The sequence below is a fragment of the Callithrix jacchus genome, chromosome 20 (assembly GCF_049354715.1).
Source record: "Callithrix jacchus isolate 240 chromosome 20, calJac240_pri, whole genome shotgun sequence".
NCBI lineage: Eukaryota > Metazoa > Chordata > Mammalia > Primates > Cebidae > Callithrix > Callithrix jacchus.
Genome location: NC_133521.1, coordinates 970,751 through 991,772, shown reverse-complemented (window position 1 = coordinate 991,772; position 21,022 = coordinate 970,751). Strand labels below are relative to the sequence as shown.

General features: G+C 50.5%; 1 long non-coding RNA gene and 1 pseudogene across 1 annotated transcript; both read right to left on the bottom strand.

Annotated features, from left to right (window-relative positions):
- Nucleotides 1-2,796: 2,796 nt before the first annotated feature.
- LOC144580599 (uncharacterized) lies at nucleotides 2,797-16,842 on the bottom strand. Its single transcript, XR_013530520.1, has 3 exons — nucleotides 16,756-16,842; nucleotides 4,527-11,099; nucleotides 2,797-3,403 (listed from the first exon to the last, which is right to left on the bottom strand). It is a non-coding gene; the product is annotated as an uncharacterized LOC144580599 (long non-coding RNA).
- A 2,041-nt stretch (nucleotides 16,843-18,883) lies between these two features.
- Nucleotides 18,884-18,983, bottom strand: LOC118150991 (U6 spliceosomal RNA; annotated as a pseudogene).
- Between the last annotated feature and the right edge of the window lie 2,039 nt (nucleotides 18,984-21,022).

Genomic DNA, 21,022 nt, shown 5'->3' with positions numbered 1-21,022 from the left:
GAACCCCCAACTTCAAGTGATCCACCCACCTTGGCCTCCCAAAATGCTGAGATTGCAGGCATGAGATATAGCACCCAGCCATATCATGTAATGTTGAGTTATTTTTTGGTAATTGAAATTTTCATTTGTTACTTCTCTGTCTCTGTCTCTCTCTCAACAGGGTCTCACTCTGTTTCCCAGGCTGAAACCTCAAACTCCTGGGTTCTAGTGATCCACTGCCTCAGCCTCCTGAGTAGCTGGGACTGCAGGTGCTCATTACCATAACTGGTTTATAATTTTTTATAGAGATGGGATCTTGTTATGTTGCTCATGCTTGTCTTGAACTCCTGAGTTCAAGTGATCTTCTCACCTCAGCCTCCCAAATTGTTGGAATTACAGGCATGAGCCACATGCCCAGCCTCTTTTACTTTCTATAGGACTTAGATTACTTTATAATAATTACAAACAATTTTTTAAAAAGCCATCATTATTCTAAGCCTTTCAAAATTAAGCAGTAATTAAGAATGAGCTACAGAAAGTAGTATTTATTCAGCACCAATTATATACTAGGTATTTTGCATATAGTGGACCACCTAATTGACATATCAAGGCAGGAATTATGATCTTGATTTTCTGGGAGAGAAAATTGACACAATTATTTCTTAACTCTAGACTTACACAGTTACACAGCTGCTGCCAAAACAAGTGCCCATCCCAACAGCCTCCACCTTCTGCTTTTATCAAATTCAACCCCCTACTTCTGCCTCCATATCTGTGTACAAGAATGTATGCATGCATGCACACATGCACGTGTGTGCGCATGTGCACACACACACACACACACACACTCCTGCAGTATTTCATCTGCCTAGGCCAGGAAATTGTCATGACAAACCAAATGCAATAACTATTTCCTTACAAAAGCTGTTATTCAATATCGCCAGGATTTGGGAAATAGTTTGATTCCACACTGATGAGGGTCACAATGAGGTTTCAAGAGAAGCAATTACAAAGCATCCTAATGAATGCAAAAGGCTATGATGTTCAGATACATCAAGCCCTTTGAGATGCTCCACTGGAAGTTCGTTGAGCTGCCAAGTACTATTGACTCAGGGTCGTCTTGGTCCATGGTCATTAATAATGATACTTTGCACTTCTTTCCTATTTGTGCTAAGGCTCGTTTCGAAAGCTGGAAGCAGCTTATCGATTTCTGGGTATGCAAATATCTCTTTCACAATGTTTATGGGGGGTGTGTGTGCATGCTATGAAAAGGTATACACACAAATATTCACATATAAATATATACACACATATCTACATGTGTTTATACTACACTAATTAAAAGGTAAATCCTTAATGATCCATAAAGAGAAAATGGCAGACCAGGTGTAGTGCCTGACACTTGTAATCCCAGCACAGTGGGAGGTTGAGTGGGGAGGATCAGTTGAGCCCAAGAGTTTGAAACTGGGTGAGACCCTGTGTCTACACAAATATAAGAATTAGATGGGAATGGCAGCTCTCCCACCTACTCAGAAGGCCAAGGTGGGAGGATCACTTAAGCCAGGAAGGCAGGAGTTGCAGTGAGCCGAGATCACACCACTGCACTTCAGCCTGAATGACAAAGCAGTAACTTGTCTCAAAAGAGAAAGAAAAAAAATTGATATCCCAGAAAACTTTAAAATATCTATATATTCACAAAAGTATATAACCATAGTATATTAATCAAAAAGTAAATTATTAGTTGTACATGACAAGCAAAGGACAGGCCATGGATGATGGTTCATGTTTGTAATCTCAGCAGTTTGAGAGGCCCAGGAAGGAGGATTATTGTTGTCCAAGAGTTTAAGACCAGCTTACCTGAAAAACTTGGTGAAACCCCATCTATATTAATAATACAATGTGATATGGCTGGCCTAGAGTTAGAACCTGTACACTGCCGTTTTATAAAAGACAAAACTGTTTCCATTCTCCTCACAATACCTGCTAACCTTGGCCTCTGTAAACTGCTAGTTTACTTTGCAGAATGCAAAGACGTAAAGCTGCATACCTTCTCTTATCTGTAACTGCCAGAATTGGTGGCCTTTGTTTACCGGTAATGACCAGAGGAAGCACCCCCAGATAATTCCATCCTGATGCAAAGTAACTAAAAAATCTGTGGACCCCACACCTGCCCAAATAATGTTAAACTAATGTTTATCTTGACTTCTGTAAACCACTTAAGTGGCAACTGGAATGACAAAAGTCGCCTGGCCCTTGGACTGTCCAGAGCCCCATCACCCTCCGCTCTGCCCACGAGGTGATTTACAGCCCCTGAAATGTCTGAAGACTTTAATCCCATCCCCACTCCTCACCTCCACTCCCAAGGTGGTTTTGCGGGTATAAAAAAATCTTGTCACCCGTCTTTCTCTGCCACGGGCTGGACAGACGTGGGTCCTCTGTGGTCGCCGGCAATAAACCCTGCAATTTGGCATACTTTTGTCTTGGTGTTGACTTTCTATGCTTGGCCCGATACAACAACAAAAATTAGCCGGTCTTGGTGGCACGCACCTATCATCCCAGCTACTCAGGAGGCTGAGGTAGGAGAATCACTTGAACCCAGGAGGCCAAGGCTGCAGTGAGCTGAGATCCTGCCACTGAACTCTAGACTGGGCAACTGAGTGAGACTCCATCTCAAAAAAAAAAAAGACCAGCCTGAGCAACAGAGAACCAACTTCTCAAACCAAACCAGAAACTAGTCAGAAATGGTAACGTCTGCCTGTAGTCCCAGCTACTGAAGATTATGACTGGGGAAAATCAGTGGAGGCCAAAAGGCCAAGGCTGCAGTGGAGACATGATCACATGATGACACCCAAGCCTGGGTGACAGAGCACGAGGATAAAAAAGTTAACAGGAAAAAATATAAAAAACAAGACCTGAAATGAGCAGCTACCATGTCCAGGGCAAAGACAGACCGACAAAGCAGAGGCTTAATCTGCTCTGAACCCCCAGAAGACAAGAAAAACAATGAGACATTAAATAAAACAGACCACACTGTAAAATGACACAGGCAGAATTTACTACAAATCGGTCAGAAATACACTTTCAAGATTAAAAGTAGACATAGGCATTTAGCCAAGGCACACTGTGAGAAACTAAACACGAGAGTCCAGGGAAGCTTTGGGATTCTAGATGCAGTTGAAAATCAAAGACATATAGAGCTGGATCGACAAGAGGCCATTATAACGCACGTGCACTGCAGAAAAAGCCACCATGAGAGGAGATGAGACTTGAGTGTCCATTAAGAGGCAGGAGAAGAGCCCGAAGAGGCCATAGTGAGGCAGGAACTGAGGTGAAAATGTCCACGGCAAAACAGGAGTTGCATCTTCAGAGGCAGACATGACTAAGCAGATGGTCTTGGAGACGCCAGTGTGTACGAAAGGAAGACCTGCCAAAAGGGTTGAAAAACAGCTATTAAATAAGCCTCAGGAGGCCCACATGAGATAACATCTAGGCTTTGATAGACAGCTTTGAGGAAAGCACTGTGTCTGTCCGGACCACCGGGAGGCCGAAGGAGGGCCTGAAAAGTCCATATGAGGAAGGCTGAGGTGTACAGTATTTACCAAGACATGGGAAGAAGCTGGGCCTGTGATGCTTCTTGCAAGGAAAGACTGGGGCTTCCAGACACAGCAGGGAGGAAGAGCTGGGCCTAAAGAGGCTGACCTGAAGACATTTTGGGAATAAAGAGGATGCCAGAATGCCAGTGCTGGGCCTGGCAGGGCCACCGGGAGGCACCAGCTTGGTCTGATGGGGACACGGGGAGGCTGGGGGAGGGCCTGAAAATAAAGGCTGCCACAGAGGCAGGAACTAAGCCTGAGCAGTGGCCACGGTGATGCCACGAGCTGGGCCTGGAGGGTCCATTGAAAAGTGGAGGGCGGGCCCGGAGAGGAAGCTTCGGGCCTGGATAAGCCGCCAGGAGGCAGGAGCTGGCCCTGGAGAGTCCATGAGAGGCGAGCTCAGCAGAGGAAGGCCGCTACGAGGGAGAACCTGGGCCTAGACTCGAGGCCAGCGCGAGGTGAAAGCTGGGTCCGGAGACGTTTGTCACAGGCATGAGCTGGGCCTCAATGAATCAGTGTCAGGGAGGAACTGGGCCTGTGGACATAGCCGGGATGCAGGAAAGCAAGCAGGATCTTGGCCTGGGGAAGCCACCAGCAGGCAGCAACTGGGGCTGGGGAGGCTGTGGGAAGTCCAGGGCTGGCCTGGAGCAGCCAACATCAGGCGGTAGCAGGGTCTGTCAAGGCCACCAGGAGGCAGAATGGCAGCCTGGAAAGCCCCACTTGAGAAACCTTTGGCTGACAGATGAAAGGCCGCAGAAAGCTGGCCAGGGGCCGAGCCAAAAAAAGCTGCCAGAAGGCAGGACGGGCCGGTAGACAGGGCCAGGAGGAGGATCTGGATCTGGGGAGTCCCCCAGAGAGGAGGCATACGCTGGACCTCCCGAAGAGGCTGACAGGAGGCAGAGGCTGGGCCCACGGGGCCTTTGGGAGGCAGAAGCTTGACTTGGAGGAACCCACCTGATGAAGTTTTGCGCCCATGAGGAGGAGACGCCAGGAGGGCAGGAGCTGGGCCTGGAGAGGCTGAATTCAGGACCTAATACTGGGCATCCCATGGCCAGCAGGAGGAGGCAACAGGAGCTGGGCTGGCAGAAGCCGACTTGGGAATGTCTGGGGCCTGGAGATGCCCTGGGAGGACAGGAGCTGAGCTCAGAGAGGCCACTAATGAGGCATGAGCCGGGTGGGCCTGGAGAGCCTGAGTCGGTAGTCTGAGCTTTTGGGCCTACAAAGGCCATCGGGAGCTGTGCAGGAGCCAAGTCCACAGAGGTTGCTGCAAGAAAAATTCGCATGTTGGGCCTGTAGATGCTGCCGAGAGGAGGCGCTGGGCCCAGAGAGGCCGACCTGAAGATGTTCTGGACATGAAGAGGATGCCAGAAGGCCAACGCTGGGCTCGGCAGGGCCCCCGGGAGGCACTGGCTTGGCCCCAGGGGGCCATGAAGAGGCAGGGGTCTGGGCCCATGGAAGCAGGCTGCCACAAAGGCAGAAGCGGAGTCTGAAGGGTCCTCTGAGAGGCGGAGGCTGGGCCCGAGGGCCTAGCACAGGCAGGAGCCCGGTGTGGGGAGGCTGGGCCCAGAGAGAAACCTTCAGGCCCTGACAGGCCGCCGGGGGACAGGAGCTGGCCCGTGAGAGTCCATCACAAGTGAGCTGGGCTGAGAAAGGCCGGTGCGAGGGAGGACCTGCGCCCAGAGTAGAGGCCAGCGCCAGGACATAACTGGCTCCACAGGCGTCTTTCAGAGGCATGAATTGGGCCTCAACTGGCCAGTGTGAAGGAGGCGCTGGGCCTGTGGATGCAGCCAGAATGCAGGCAGGCAGCCAGGCAGGTAGGCAAGATCTTGGACTGCGGAAGCAGCCAGCAGGCAGCAGCTGGGGTCGCAGAGGCTGCGGGGAGTTCAGAGCATGGCCCTGGGGCCCAGTCCTGCTATGTCCTCCCGCTGGCCTTGGGAGGCCCAAGCACTGGGTCATGAAGTCTGCCTCAACAGGTCACCCTCCTGCCCTCCTGGCAGCACCGTCCAACGTGGGTGCAATACACCATCACGTGGTCCCCTCCAGAACCAGCTCCTACGTCCCAGTGGCCCCCTCGGGCCCAGCTTCTGATTCCCATCAGGTGGCCTCTCCAGGAGGCCCATCCTCTGCCTCCCTACTGGCAGCCTCACCAGGCCTGGATCCTCATCCTGGCCACGTCTACAGGCCCACGTTTTGCCCCCGCTAGCCTGTTTTGGCTTGGCTCCAGTCCAGCTCCCAACAGCCTTTTGTCTGTTGGTGTGAAGCTTCCTCAGGTGGGGCCTTCTAAGTGTCCCTTCTGTTGAGGCCACCGGGAGGCAAAAGGCAGGCCCGGAAGGCCTTACCTGAGAAAGCCTTGGGCCGACAGACTAAAGCCCGCCGGGAGCTGGCCAGGAGCCGAGCCAAAACCGCTGCTGGGGACCAGGTGTGATAACTCACGCCTGTAATCCCGGCACTTTGGGAGGCCGAGGCGGGTGGATCACGAGCTCATGAGATCGAGACCATCCTGATCAACATGGTGAAACCCCGTCTCACCTAAAAATACAAAAAATTAGCTGGCCATGGTGGTGTGTGCCTGCAATGCCAGATACTCAGGAGGCTGAGGCAGGAGAATTGCCTGAACCCAGGAAGCGGAGGTTGTGGAGAGCTGAGATCGCACCATTGCACTGCAGCCTGGGCAAGAAGAGCGAAACTCAATTTCAAAAAAAAAAAAAAAATTAGCTGGGCACAGTGGCGGGTGCCTGTAATCCCAGCTACTCAGGAGGCTGAGGCAGGAGAATTGCCTGAACCCAGGAGGCGGAGGTTGCAGTGAGCCGAGATTGCGCCATTCTACTCCAGCCTGGGTAACAAGAGCAAAATTCTGTCTCAAAAAAAAAAAAAATACAAAATATTAACTGGGCATGGTGGTGCATGCCTGTAATCCCAGCTACTCAGGAGGCTGAGGTAGGAGAATTGCCTGAACCCAAAAGGCGGAGGTTGAGGTGAGATGAAAACACACCATTGCACTCCCGCCTGGGTAACAAGAGAAAAACTCCGTCTCAAAAAAAAAAAAAAAAAGGCTGCCGGGGGCAAAATGTGGGCCCGTAGACGTGGCCAGGAGGAGGATCCAGACCTGGAGAGGTCGCCAGTACAGAGGAAGAGGCTAGGTGTCCAGAAGAGGCTGAAGGGAAGCAGGAGCTAAGCCTAGGGGGCCTTTGGGAGGCACGAGCTGGCCCTAGAATGGCCCACGTGATGACGTTTGCACCCATGTGGAGGAGACTCCAAGAGGACTGAAGCTGGGCCTGGAGAGGCTGAATTCAGAACCCAATGCTTGAACCTGCAGAGGCCAATAGGAGGAGTCCGGAGCTGAGCCTGGAGAAGCCAACTCTGGGACATCTGGGGCCTCTAGGCACCCTGGCTGGGCAGAAGGTGAGCCCGGAGAGGCCAGCATGAGGCATGAGCCGGGTAGTCCTGGAGAGCCTGAGTCGATGGTCCGAGCTTTTGGGCCTACAAAGGCCGTCAGGAGCTGGGCAGGAGCCGAGTCCACACAGGTTGCTGCAAGGCAAATTCAGAAGTTGGGCCTGTAGACGCTGCCGAGGCGGCGCTGGGCCCTGAGAGGCCGACTGAAGATATTCTGGACACGAAGAGGATGCCAGAAGGCCAACACTGGGCCCAGCAGGGCCCACTGGGAGGCACTGGCTTGGCCCCAGGGGGCCACGGGAAGGTTGGGGTCTGGGCCTGTGGAAACAGGCTGCCACAAAGGCATAAGTGGGGTCTGAAAGGTCCTCTGAGAGGCGGAGGCTGGGCCCGAGGGCCTAGTGCAGGCAGGAGCACGGTGTGGGGAGGCTGGGCCCGGAGTGGAAGCTTTGGGCCCTGACAGGCCACCGGGGGACAGGAGCTGGCCTGCGAGAGTCCATCACAAGTGAGCTGGGCTGAGAAAGGCCGGTGCGAGGGAGGACCTGCGCCCAGAGTAGAGGCCATCACCAGGCGATAGCTGGCTCCAGAGACGTCTTTCAGAGGCATGAATCGGGCCTCAACTGGCCAGTGTGAGGGAGGAGCTGGGACTGTGGATGCAGCCAAGATGCAGGGAGGCAGGCAGGCAGGCAGGAAAGATGTTGGCCTGCGGAAGCAGCCGGCAGGCAGCAGCTGGGGCTGCAGGGGCAGCGGGGAGTCCAGAGCTCAGCCATGAGGCCCAGTCCTGCTTTGTCCTCCCGCTGGCCTTGGGAGGCCCAAGCACTGGGTCATGAAGTCCGCCTCTGCAGGTCCAGCTCCTGCCCTCCCGGCAGCACCCCCCAACATGGGCGCAGTATATCATCACGTGGTCCCCTCCAGGGCCAGCTCCTGCATCCCAGTGGCCCCCTGGGGCCCAGCTCCTGATTCCCATCAGGTGGCCTCTCCAGGAGGCCCAGCCTCTACCTCCCTACAGGTAGCCTCACCAGACCTGGATCCTCATACAGGCCACGTCTTCGGGCTCAATTTTGCCCCCGGCAGCCTCTTTCGGCTCAGCTCCTCGCCTGCTCACGGCGGGTTTTCATCTGTCGGCATGAAGCTTCTTCAGGTGGGGCTTTCGGGCGTCCCTTCTGCCTCCCGGTGTCCTCAACAGAAGGGACACCCAGAAGGCCCCACCTGTGAAACCTTTGGGTTGACAGACAAAAGGCCGCTGGGAGCTGGCCAGGAGCTGAGCCAAAAGATGCAGCTGGGGTCCAGGCGCAGTAACTCACGCCTGTAATCCCGGCACTTTGGGAGGCAGAGGCGGGTTGATCAGGAGATCAGGAGATCGAGACCATCCTGGTCAACATGGTGAAACCCCGTCTCACCTAAAAATACAAAAAATTAGCTGGGCATGGTGGCGTGTGCCTTAATCCCAGGTACTCAGGAGGCTGAGGCAGAAGAATTGCCTGAACCCAGGAGGCGGAGGTTGCAGTGATCTGAGATGGCGACATCGCACTCCAGCCTGGGTAACAAAAGCGAAACTCTGTCTCAAAAAAAAAAAAAAGTAGCCAAACACGGTGGCACCTGCCTGTAATCCCACCTACTCAGGCAACTGAGGCAGGAGAATTGCCTGAACCCAGGAAACAGAGGCTGAGGTGAGCCGAGATTACACCATTGCACTCACCGCTGGGTAACAAGGGCAAAACTGCGTTTCAGAAAAAAAAAAAAAAAAAAAAAAGGCTGCCGGGGGCAAAGCTTGGGCCCGTAGACGTGGCCAGGAGGAGGATCCAGGCCTGGAGAGGCCACCAGTACAGAGGCAGAGGGTAGGCATCCAGAAGAGGCTGATGGGAGGCAGGAGGTAAGCCCAGGGGGCCTTTGGGAGGCACGAGCTGGCCCAAGAAGGGCCCACGTGATGATGTTTTGCACCCATGGGGAGGAGACGCCAGAAGGACTGAAGCTGGGCCTCGAGAGGCTGAATTGAGAACCCAATGCTTGAACCTGCAGAGGCCAATAGGAGGAGTCTGGAGCCGGGCCTGGAGAAGCCAACTCTGGAACATCTGGGGCCTATAGTCACCCTGGGTAGGCAGAAGGTGAGCCCGGAGAGGGCAGCGTGAGGTATGAGCCAGGTAGTGCTGGAGAGCCTGAGTCGATGGTCTGAGCGTTCGGGCATACAAAGGCCGTCAGGAGCTGGGCAGGAGCCGAGTCCACAGAGGTTGCTGTGAGGCAAATTCAGAAGTTGGGCCTGTAGATGCTGCCGAGAGGAGGCGCTGGGCCCCGAGGGGCCTACCTGAAGACATTCTGCAGCTCGAGAGGATGCCACCAGGCAAATGCTGGGTCTAAGAGGGCAGTCTGGAGCACCAGTTTGGCCTGAGGGGGCCACTGGGAGGCCAGGAGCTGGGCCTGTGGAGACAGGCTGCCACAGAGGCAGGAGCTGGTCTGAGCGGAGCCCACAATGAGCCCACGAGCTCGTCTGTGGGGGTCCACTGAGAGGCAGATGCTCAACCCGGAGGGGCTTAGCGCTGGCAGGAGCCAGGCCTGGAGAGGCCAGGCCTGGAGAGGAAGCTTCGGGCCTGCACAGGCCGCTGGGATGCAGGAGCTGAACAGAGAGTTTATGAGAGGCAAGCTGGGCTAAGAAAAGCCGGTGCGAGGAAGAAACAAAAAATACAAAAAATTAGCTGGGCATGGTGGCGCATGCCTGTAATCCCAGCTCCTCAGGAGGCTGAGGCAGGAGAATTGCCTGAACTCAGGAGGCGGACGTTGAGGTGAGCCGAGATCACACCATTGTCCTCGCGGCTGAGTAACAAGAGCAGGACTGCATTTCAAAAAAAAAAAAAAAAGGCTGCCAGGGGCAAAGCTTGGGACCATAGACATGGCCAGGAGGAGGATCCAGGCTTGGAGAAGCCACCAGTAGAGAAGCAGAGGGTAGGCATCCAGAAAAGGCTGATGGGAGGCAGAAGGTAAGCCCAGGGGGACTTTGGGAGGCACGAGCCGGCCCTAGAAGTGCCCATGTGATGATGTTTTGCACCCATAAAATGGAGACGCCAGGAGGACCGAAGCTGGCCCTGGAGAGGCTGAATTGAGAACCCAATGCTTGAACCTGCAGAGGCCAATACGAGGAGTCTGGAGCCGGGCCTGGAGAAGCCAACTCTGGGACATCTGGGGCCTCTAGGCACCCTGGGTGGGCAGGTGAGCCCGGAGAGGCCAGCGTGAGGCATGAGCCGGGTAGTCCTGGAGAGCCTGAGTCGATGGTCTGAGGGTTCGGGCCTACAAAGGCCGTCGGGAGCTGGGCAGGAACCGAGTCCACACAGGTTGCTGTGAGGCAAATTCAGAAGTTGGGCCTGTAGACGCTACCGAGAGGAGGCGCTGGGCCCCGAGAGGCCTACCTGAAGACATTCTGCGGCACGAGAGGACGCCACTAGGCCAATGCTGGGTCTAAGAGGGCAGTCTGGAGCACCGGTGAGGCGAGAGCTGGGTCCGGAGAGGTTTGCCACAAGCATGAGCTGGGCCCCAACAGGCCAGTGTGAGGGGGGCGCTGGGCCTGTGGACGCAGCCAGAATGCAGGCAGGCAGGCAGGCAGGCAGGCAGGTAGGAAGGCAGGCAGAACCTTGGCCTGGGGAAGCCACCATCAGGGAGCAGCTGGTGATGGGGCGGCTGCGGAGAGTCCAGAGCTGGGCCCGCTGGGGCCAATGTCAGGTGGTAACAGGGCCAGTCCAGGCCACCAGGAGGCAGAACAAAGGCCCGAAAAGCCCCACTTGAGAAAGCTTCGGGCCTACAGAAGAAAGGCCGCTGGAAGCTGGTCAGAAGCTGAGCAAAAAGCAGCTGCCGGGAGGCAGGACGTGGTCCAGTAGATGAGGCCAGGAGGAGGATCCGGGCCTGGAAAGGCCACCAGAAGGGAGGCATAGGCTGGACCTCCCGGAGAGGCTGAGGGGAGGCAGAAGCTGGGCCCCAGGGGGCCGTTGGGAGGCAGCAGCTGGCCCTGGAGGCACCCATGTGAGGATATCTTGCACCCATGTGGAGGAGACGCCAGGAGACCAGGAGGTGGGCCTGGAGAGGCCGACTTCAGGACCCAATGCTCGGGCCTCCTGAGGCCAGCAGGAGCACACAGCAGGAGCAAAACTCCATCTTCAATGACAATAATACTAAAATTATTAAGTATCAATATAAATAATCCTTTTGTTTCTTTGAGACAGAGTCTCACTCTTTCCCCAAGGCTGGAACCAAGCATATAATCTCGGTTCACTGCAACCTCTGCCCCACCTCCCAGTTCAAAGGATTCTCCTGTGTCAGCCTCTGAAGTAGCTTGGATTACAGGCACCCACCACCATGCCCGGCTAATTTGTGTTGTTGTTTTTTGTTTGAGACGGAGTTTCACTCCTTACCCAGGCTGGAGTGCAATGGTGCGTTCTCGGCTCACTGCAACCTCCGCCTCCTGGGTTCAGGCAATTCTCCGGCCTCAGCCTCCTGAGTAGCTGGGATTACAGGCACGCGCCACCATGCCCAGCTAATTTTTTGTATTTTTAGTAGAGACGGGGTTTCACCTTGTTGACCAGGATGGTCTCGATCTCTTGACCTCGTGATCCACCCGCCTTGGCCTCCCAAAGTAATCTTTGTTTTTCAGTAGAGATAAGGTTTTGCCATGTTGGCAAAGCTGGTCTTGAACTCCTGACCTCAGGTAATCCACCAGGCTCATTCTCCCAAAGTGTTGGGAATGCAGGCGTAAATCACTGCGCCCAGCCCGATTAACATAGTTTTTAAAACACTGATTAGTCAGGCAACAACACCGGGCAGGGGTCTCCTCATTCCCAGTGATGAAAACCACACTCCATGGCTCCAGGGTTGCAAGGGCTGCAGAGCCAAAAGGCTCTGACTTGAGATTTCATTACTTTATTTGTATTGCGAGACAAGGTCCTGCTTTGCCACCCAGCCTGGAGTGCAGTTGTGCACTTGTAGCCCACTGCAGCCTCAATGTCCTGGGCTCAAGCCATCTTCCTGCCTCAGCTCCCCAGTGCTGATACTACAGTTGAGTGCCACCATACCTGGCTAGTTTGTAATTTTTTTGTAGAGTGTGGAGTCTTGCTATGTTGCCCAAGCTGGCCTCAAACTCCTGACCTCAAGAGATCTGCCCACCTCAGCCTCCTGAGTAGCTGAGACTACGAGTACACAGCACCATGCCTAGCTACATTTATTTTATTAAATTTTGAAAAACATTTTTGTAGAGAGGAGGTCTTGCTATGTTTCCCAGGCTGGTCTTGAACTTCTGCTCTTAAAAGATACTCCCATCTCTGCTTCCCAAAAATCTGGGACTACAGACATGAACCACTGCACTGCACCTGAAGAGATTTCTTTAATCTAGCATCCCATATTTGGTAACACTGGACAAGGCTGTAGAGTTTTCAACACTTAATAATTCAGTAAGAATCAAACTCAACCTTGACCCCTGCCTTCTCTCACACCCCACATCCAGTCTGTCAGGAAATCCTGTTGACTGTCTTCACCATGTACTGAAGATCTCCACCCAGCAACTCACTGGAATCCTCCCCCCTACTTCTCTCTTCTGACCATCTCTCACCACCACCATGACCCTGGTCAGGACCACTATCATCTTCCACCTGGATGTTACCACAGCTTGACCCCCATGCTTCTACCCAAATCTTCCCACAGTCTTTCTCAACTCAGCAGCCAGAGAATGCTTTTACATCAGGAGACAGATCACGTCCTGACAGATCAACTCCTGACAGATCAGGAGACAAATCAGATCAGAATCTTCCCACAGGTCCCATCTCATAGTAAAAGCCAAAGCCCCAGCAATAGCCTCCCAGGGCTTACACAATCTACACCGATCCCCACCCAGCAACTCCATGGCCTCCTCCCCTAATTCTCTCCCCCTCTCCTGCTCCACTGGCCTCCTTCCAGAGCCTCGGACACATTATTCTGTTGTTTCTGCCCACAATGCTCCTCCTTCAGCACCTCGACCACCTCCTTCCCCTCTATGTCTTTGCTCCATTTTCACTTAGGAGGCCACCCCTGACCTTTCTATTTAACACCGCCATCTGTCTCCATTTTTACCGTGTTCATGTTTTTTTTGTTTTCAAAACAAGATCTCACTCTGATCCACCGAGGCTGGAGCAGAGTGGTGCAATCACAGCTCGCTGCAACCTCGAATTCCTAGGCTCAACCGATCCTTCCACCTCAAGACTCCCTAGTAGCTGGAACGACAGGGGCATGCCATCATGCCTGGCTAATTTGTTTTATGTTGAAATGGGGTTTCACTCTTCTTGCTCAAGCTGGAGTGCAATGGTGCAATCCCAGCTCACTGCAACCTCCACCTCCCAGGTTCAAGTGATTCTTCAGCCTCAGCCTCCAAAGTAGCTGGGATCACAGCTGTGTGCCACCATGCCTAATTTTCATATTTTTAGTAGAGATGGGGGTTTGTCATGTTGGCCAGGCTGGTCTCAAACTCCTGACCTCAGGTGATCCTTGGCCTCCCAAAATGTCAGGATTACAGGAGTGAGCCACCACACCCGGTCAATTTAATTTTTCGTAGAGACAGGGCCTCACTATGTTGCCCAGGCTGATCTTGGACTCCTGGCCTCAAGTGATCCTCCTGCTAGGATTGCTAAAGTGCTGGGATTACCACCATCAGCCACGATGCTTGGTGTCATGTTTATTTCCTCTTGCTGCTGCCACAAACTACTGTATATTAGTCCCTTGAAACACCACAAATCTACCAACTTACAGTTCTGCGAATCAGAAGCCCAAATTAGGTCTAATAAGGCTAAAGTTAAGGTGTCAGCAGGGCTGCATTCCTTCTCGAGGCTCTAAAGTGTTCCTTTGGCTTTTCCAGCTTCTAGAAGCCACCCCCATTCCTTGGATCATGGCCATTAACTCCATCTTTAAAGCCAGAAGTGAAACCTCTGCACATCTCCCTCTCTAACTCTGCTTCCACCACCACATCTCCTGCTCCAATTCTGACTCTTCTAACCTCTTTCTTTTATAAGGATCTTTGTGACTGCTGGGCATGGTGGATCCCACCCATAATCCCAACACTTTGGGAAGTCAAGGCAGGAGGTATATTTAAGGCCTGGAGTTTGAAACTAGCCTGGACAACATAGTGAGATCCCACCTCTACAAAAGCATAACAATAAATATTAGCCAGACATGGTGGTGAGCGCCTGCAGTCCCAGCTACTTGAGAGGCTGACGTGAAATAATGACTTTAGCCCAGGAGTTTGAGATCAGCCTGGGCAACATAACTGAATCTCATCTCTACAAAAATGAGCTGGGCATAGGTGACATGCATGTGTAGTCCCAGCTACTCTGAAGTCTGAGATGGGAAGATCACTTGAGCTCAGGAGGTCAAAGCTATAGTGAGCTATGATCATATCACTGTGCTCCAGCCTAGATGACACAGGGAGATTGTCTCAAAAAAAAAAAAAGAAAATAAATATATACTTGTTCTCTGTCCACGGTTCCTGGCACAGAGCTTTGAATGCTTATAAAGACCTCAGTCATAGAGGTTGATAGCATCATCTTTAGTTTTAATATTTGGTCTTGGCCCCAGCTTTCTAACACAAGAGACTCTAAGAACTTTGGAATCTCCAGCATGCTAGGATGCATTTGGGGATTCTTATCCCCAGTTGAGATGACTGGGTGGCTGCATGCTCCTTGATTTCTTCAGGAGGAGGGCTGATTGCCAGAGAAAGCAACCACATGATTAGAGGATTAGAACTTTTAGCCTCACCTGCTGAACTCCAGGAGGTGAGAGTGGCTGAAAATTGATTGAATTACCAATGGCCAAAGATTTTATCAATCATGCTTGCATAGTACAGCCTCTGTAAACACCCTGGACAACAGGGTTTGCAGAGCTTCTGGGTGCTGAACACAGGAGCTGCTGGGAGGGCGGCGTGTTGAACACAGGGCATGGAAGCTCTGTGCACCTCCCACTTACCTTCCCTTGGGCATCCATCTTTCATTTCTTTCTCCCTTTCATTCCTTTCTTTTTCCTCTTTCTTTTTTTTAAAAGACAAGTTCTGGCTCTTTTCTCCAGGCTAGAGTGCAGTGGCACAATTTCAGCTCACCATAACCTAAGTTTCCCCAGTCCCCAGCTCAATGCATCCTCACCTCAGCTTTCCTAGTAGCTGGAACTACAGGTGCACACCACCACACCTAGTTATTTATTTTTATTTACTTTTTGAGACAAAATCTTGCTCAGTAGCCCAGGCTGGAGTGCAGTAGCATGATGTCAGCTCACTGCAACCTCTGCATCCTGGGTTCAAGTGATTCTCCTGCCTCAGCCTCCTCAGTAGCTGGGACTACAGGTGCATATCAACACACCCACCTAATTTTTGTATTTTTTATAGAGAGAGGGTTTCACCATGTTTCCCAGGCTGAACTCAAACTCCTGCATTTAAGAGATCCTCCCAACTCAACCTCCCGAAGTGCTGGGATCACAGGCATGAGCCACTGAATCCAGCATGCACATCTCTTTCACTGGCTGTTTCTGAGACATATCCTTTACACTGAACCAGGAACAGAAAACGAACTGACAGATGTGGTGGCTCACATCTGTAATCCCAGCACTTTAAGTGACTGAGGTGGGAGGATCACTAGGGCCCAGGAATTTGTGGCCAGCCCAGGCAACAAAACAAAATCCCATCGCTACAAAAAAATAAATTAGCCAGATGTGGTGGTGCAGGCGTGTAGTCTCAGCTACTAGAGAGCGGGGAGGACCACTTGGGCCCAGGCAGTTGAGGCTGCAGTGAGCTATGACTGCAACATTGCACACCAGCCTGGGCAACAAAATGAGACCCTGTCTCTCAGAAAAAAAGAAAATAAACTGCTTTTCTGAGTTCTGTAAACTGTTCAAGCAAACGATTAAATCAAAGAAGGGGGTCTTGAGAACCCCTGATTTTTAATAGCTTGGTCAAAGGTACAGGTGAAAACCTAATACTTGCCATTGGCATCTGAAGTGGGGGTAGTCTCATGGGACTAAACGCCTAACCTGCAGGGTCTGTGCCAGCTCCAGGTAGTGTCAGAATAACATTGTGGGATGCCCAGTTACTATCCGGAACACTGGAGAATTTGGTGTATGAGCTCCACACACACAGTCAGTCAGTCAAAGTGTGTGACTAGAGAGAAACCTGGGCTTTTCTTTCACCTAGCGGCCTAACTGCATAGGAGAAGCAATACATGGTGCTCATGAAAAGAGCAAGCATTAAAGTCAATGCAGTCCCTACAGCTGACTCAGCTTAATATCCATGTGAGCTTGGGGAAATCACTCATCATCCCTGTCTTTATCACCTCATTCATAAAATGGGGATAACTGGTACCTGCCTGTGACTTTTTGAGAATTCAGGAAATATTACACTTGATGTTACTGTGATCATCACACCTATTCCAAACTATCTGACAGGGACAGTGATGGATGATAACATCACCAGATCAGAAACCGTAGTGAGGTCTCTCAGGCAAAATTCCATACAAACAAATTACTGTCTCTCCAGAGCCTTCCTGCCACACCTAATTCCCCACTCCCTGAACCGAATGTGCCATCTTAATTGTCCAGGTCTTTACAGTGCTGGTTTCCCTGCCCATTCCCCATCCCTCCACATCCCCCTTCGCTCCCTACTCTCACACAACTCTTCCTCATCTTTCAAAGGCCAGTTTCACTGTCACCTTATCTGGAAGCTTCTCACACTCTCCAGAAGAGCTTCCCATTGCCCGTGATGCATGCACTATTATTTGATCATTTTTGAGTTATTGTCCAAGTCTTTCTGTACCTGAGTAACATGATGCCCAGTCTCCTCCTGAACTCTGATGTCTTTCATGGTAGATGCAGCTGGAAGTGACAAAAAGACATTCTTTAAAAATAAAAGAAGGAATGAGGCGGACATCCATCCAATCCCATAAAAATTTTATAAGATACATGAAAAGCAAACAAAAGCCAAGAGCTTCTAGGAAAAACAGTAGAGGGAAGGTGTTACTGGGAGACATGCTAAAGGGTTAATTTTTATTGTATTTTACTTTTTTGAGAAAGAATCTTGCTCTATCCCCTAGGCTGGACCGCAGTGGTACAATCACATCACAGCTCATTGCAGACTCAACCTACACGACTTCAGCAATATTCCAACCTAATTTTTATTTTATTTAAGAAATGCATTCTTACTGTTACCAAAGCTGGACTACAGCTTACTGCAGCCTCGACCTCCTAGGCTCAAGTGATCCTCCAGTCTCAGTAGCTGGGACTACAGGTGTGGACCACAATGTCCAGCTCATGCTATCTTTAATTTTTTTTTAGAGACAATGTGTTGCTATGTCGACGAGGCTGGTGGTGATCCTTTTCCCTCAAGCAGTTCTCACACCTCAGCCTTCCAAAGTGCTGGGATTACAGGTGTGAGCTGCCACACCCACCGCAACCTGCTGAGGAGGTTAATTTTTAATGATATAAAGAGCTCAAAGCAAATATTAGAAGGAGCCTAAATGGCTATAGAGGCTGACTGGTCAATTGTGATATATCCATATAATAAAACATTAGGCAACCATGAAAAGGATTCAGATAGATCGATAGAAATTGACAAAGATGTCCACGAAATATGAAAATGAGAAGTGATATTCAATTAGCCCATATGTATTTGAAGAATATGGCCAATTATTTCCTGAGATAAGATTATGGGTCTAATGCGTAAAGGAAATTTTTCACTTCTTCATTTAAAAGTCTTTACTATTTTTATAATTTAATAAAAGATTAAATATATAGATCATTAATTAGTAAAAGACATGGTAACTCTATAAATAAACAGAAAAGACATGGACAGCCCAGCCTTGGTGGCTGACGCTTATAATAGCAGCACTTTGGGAGGGGGCAGTGGGAGAATTGCTTGAGGCCAGGAATTCCAGACCAGACTGGGAAACATGGCAAGACCTCGTCTCTATTAAAAATAAAAAATTAGCCAGACAAGGTCGCATGTGCCTATAGTCCCAGTTACTGAGGTGGAAGGATCACCTGAGCCCAGGAGGTCAAGGCTGCAGTGAGTCGAGACTGTACCACCATACTCAAGTCTGGGCTACAGAGTGAGACTTGGTCTCCCCCCAAATAAAGAAGGAGCAAAATAGAAAGCTAGCTGGGCACGGTAGCTCACACCTGTAATCCCAGCATTTTGGGAGGCTGAGTCAGTTGGATCACTTGAAATACAGAGTTCGAGACCAGCCTGACCAACATGGAGAAACCCTGTCTCTATTGAAAATACTTAGCCAGGTATGGTGGCACATGCCTGTAATTCCAGCTATTCTGCAGACTGAGGCAAGAGGATGGCTTGAATCCAAGAGAAGGAGGTTGCAGTCAGCAGAGATTGTGCCGTTGCACTCCAGCCTAGGAAACAAGAGTGAAACTTCATCTGAAAAAGAAAGAAAGAAAGCGACAAAGAGAAAGCTAATAAACTAAGATAAGAAAATATATATTAAAATGTAACAAAATTTATGAGGTCTTTCATTTATTAAAAATAATCAAACAAAAAATAACTTGTGATTGTACCCTGTGCCAGCAAAGGTGCAGTGAAATGGGCATTTTCTTTTACTATTAGTGATGTTAAATTGTATACAAGCCTTCCACCAGGGTAAAGCTTGGAAATTTTTAAAAAAGAATACAGTGACTCACTCTACTGCCTCCTCCAACTCCTGGCCTCAAGCAATCGTCCCACCTCAGCCTCCCAAAGTGTTGGAATTATAGGCCGACAGCCACCATGCCTGAAAGCTCGGCAGTTTACATCAAGTGTAACAAGAATGCCAATGTCCTGTGACTCACAGTAATCTCCTTTCTGGAAATATCATCTTCGGATACAATTCAACCTAAGCAGAAGGTCATATGCACAAACACGGTGAAAATCTAGGAGTAATATTTTTCTGTTTTAAAAACATATGGAACACTTCACAAATTTGCACATCATTCTTGCACAGAGGCCATGCCAATCTCTCTATTGTTCCAACTTTAGTATATGTGCTACTGAAGCAAGCATGAGTAACTTAAGATAGAGCGGTTAAGCAAAATAAGGAAGAGTTATGGGGAACTTAGAAATCTATGGTATTTATAGGCACCTAGTAACAGCTCAGTAAATATTAGCTGCTACTTTTATTATCTTTATGGTAATTCCACTGAATTAACAATTGTCATTTAAAATTTACCACTGTCATGGAACATCATGTATTTAACAGTGTAATTGTAAAAACAGATAGAGGCTGGGTGTGGTGGCTCACACTTACAATCCCAGCAGTTTGGGAGGCCAAGGCAGGTGGATCACCTGAGGTCGGGGGTTCAAGACTAGCCTGACCAACATCGAGAAACCCCATCTCTACTAAAAAATACAAAATTAGTCAGGTGCGGTGGTGCCTGTAATCCTACCTACTCAGGAAGCCGAGGCAGGTGAATCACTTGAACCTGGGAGGTGGAGGTTGTGGTGAGCTGAGAGTGCACCATTGCTCTCCAGCCTGGGAGCAAAAGAGCAAAACTCCATCTCGGAAAAAAAAAAAAAAAGTCCCAGCACAGAGACTCACAGCCGTAAGTCAGTCACCAGCAGCCAACATGAGATATTTGATCTACATGCTACAGGACAAACTGTTTAGGATGAATGACCTTGTCTCCACCACCCCGTTCTTCAAGTCCCTCCTGCCCAGTAGTCCCTACACTCTGCTGACATGACCCACATTCACAGGACTCTCCTGACCCCTTTGCGTGTTTACTCTTTTTTCCCCAATAACTATTTTCTTTTCTGGATACAGAGTTCACCTCTGTCACACAGGCTTGAAGGAAAGTGAGGTGATTATGACTCACTGCAGATTCCATCTCCCGGGCTCAAGTGATCTTGCCTCCCAAGTAGTTGGGACTACAAGCATGTACCACCATACGTAGCTAAGTTTGTTATGATGATGACGATGATTTTGAGATGGAGTCTCACTCTATCATCCAGGCTGGAGTGCAGTGGCACGATGTAGGCTTACTGCAACCTCCGCCTCCTGGGTTCAAGTAATTCTCCTGCCTCAGCCTCCTGAGTAGCTGGGATTAGAGTCATGCACCAGCAAGCCCAGCTAATTTTTGTGTTTTAGTAGAAATGGGGTTTCACCATGTTGGCCAGGATAATCCCAATCCCTTGACCTTGTGATCCGCACGCCTCGGCTTCCCAAAGTGCTGGGATTAAAGGAGTGCTGGGATTAAAGGCATGAGCTGCTGTGCCTGGCCAACCGTTTTTATTTATAAACTACTGAGCCTCACATGTATGCTTATAACAATGCAAAACAGACGAATATAGCAATCGTATGCCAACACTTACCAGACTGTGAGGGGCACAATGACAGAAGTACCGAGTGGGACTGAAATGCTCCCAAGGGGCTTTTTGTCGCATCATAGAGAATGGGGTGAGACATCTTGGCTGAGGCTAAAGATGAGCGAAGATGAGAGTCAAAGAGTGATGATGAGGGTAGGGGAAGGCTTCCTGAAGAAGGACACCAGTAAAGTCCCCCAAGGAAACTGACATTCCACGTGGCTGGAAGGGAGGGATATGGGGAGGGTGGTGCAGGATAAAACTGGAAAGGTAAGCCGAGGCCAGCTCTTACCAGGCCCTGTGGCCAAATTAGTTTGGATTTTATCTTAAAGGCAATGGGAAGTCACCAGCAGGTTTTAATCAAGTACCATTTTGACCCAAATTTGCCTTTTAGAAAAATTCCTCTGGCTTCAGTGAACAGGCTGAAGTGAGCAAGCCTGGAAGTCAGGAAGACAACTGGAGGCCTTCCCGATAAGCCAGTACCGAAGAAAACCGCGCCAGGCATGGCGGCTGCTGCCTATAATCTCAAAACTTTAGAAGTCTAAGGTGGGTGGATGTCTTGAGCCCAGGAGTTTAAGACCAGCCTGAGCAATGTGGTGAAACCACATCTCTACAAAACACAAAATATTAGTTGGGTGTGGTGGCTCATACCTGTGGTCATACCTCAGCTACCCCAGAGGATGAGGCAGGAGGACAGCTTAAGCCCGGGAGGTTGAGACTGCAGTTAGCCGAGATC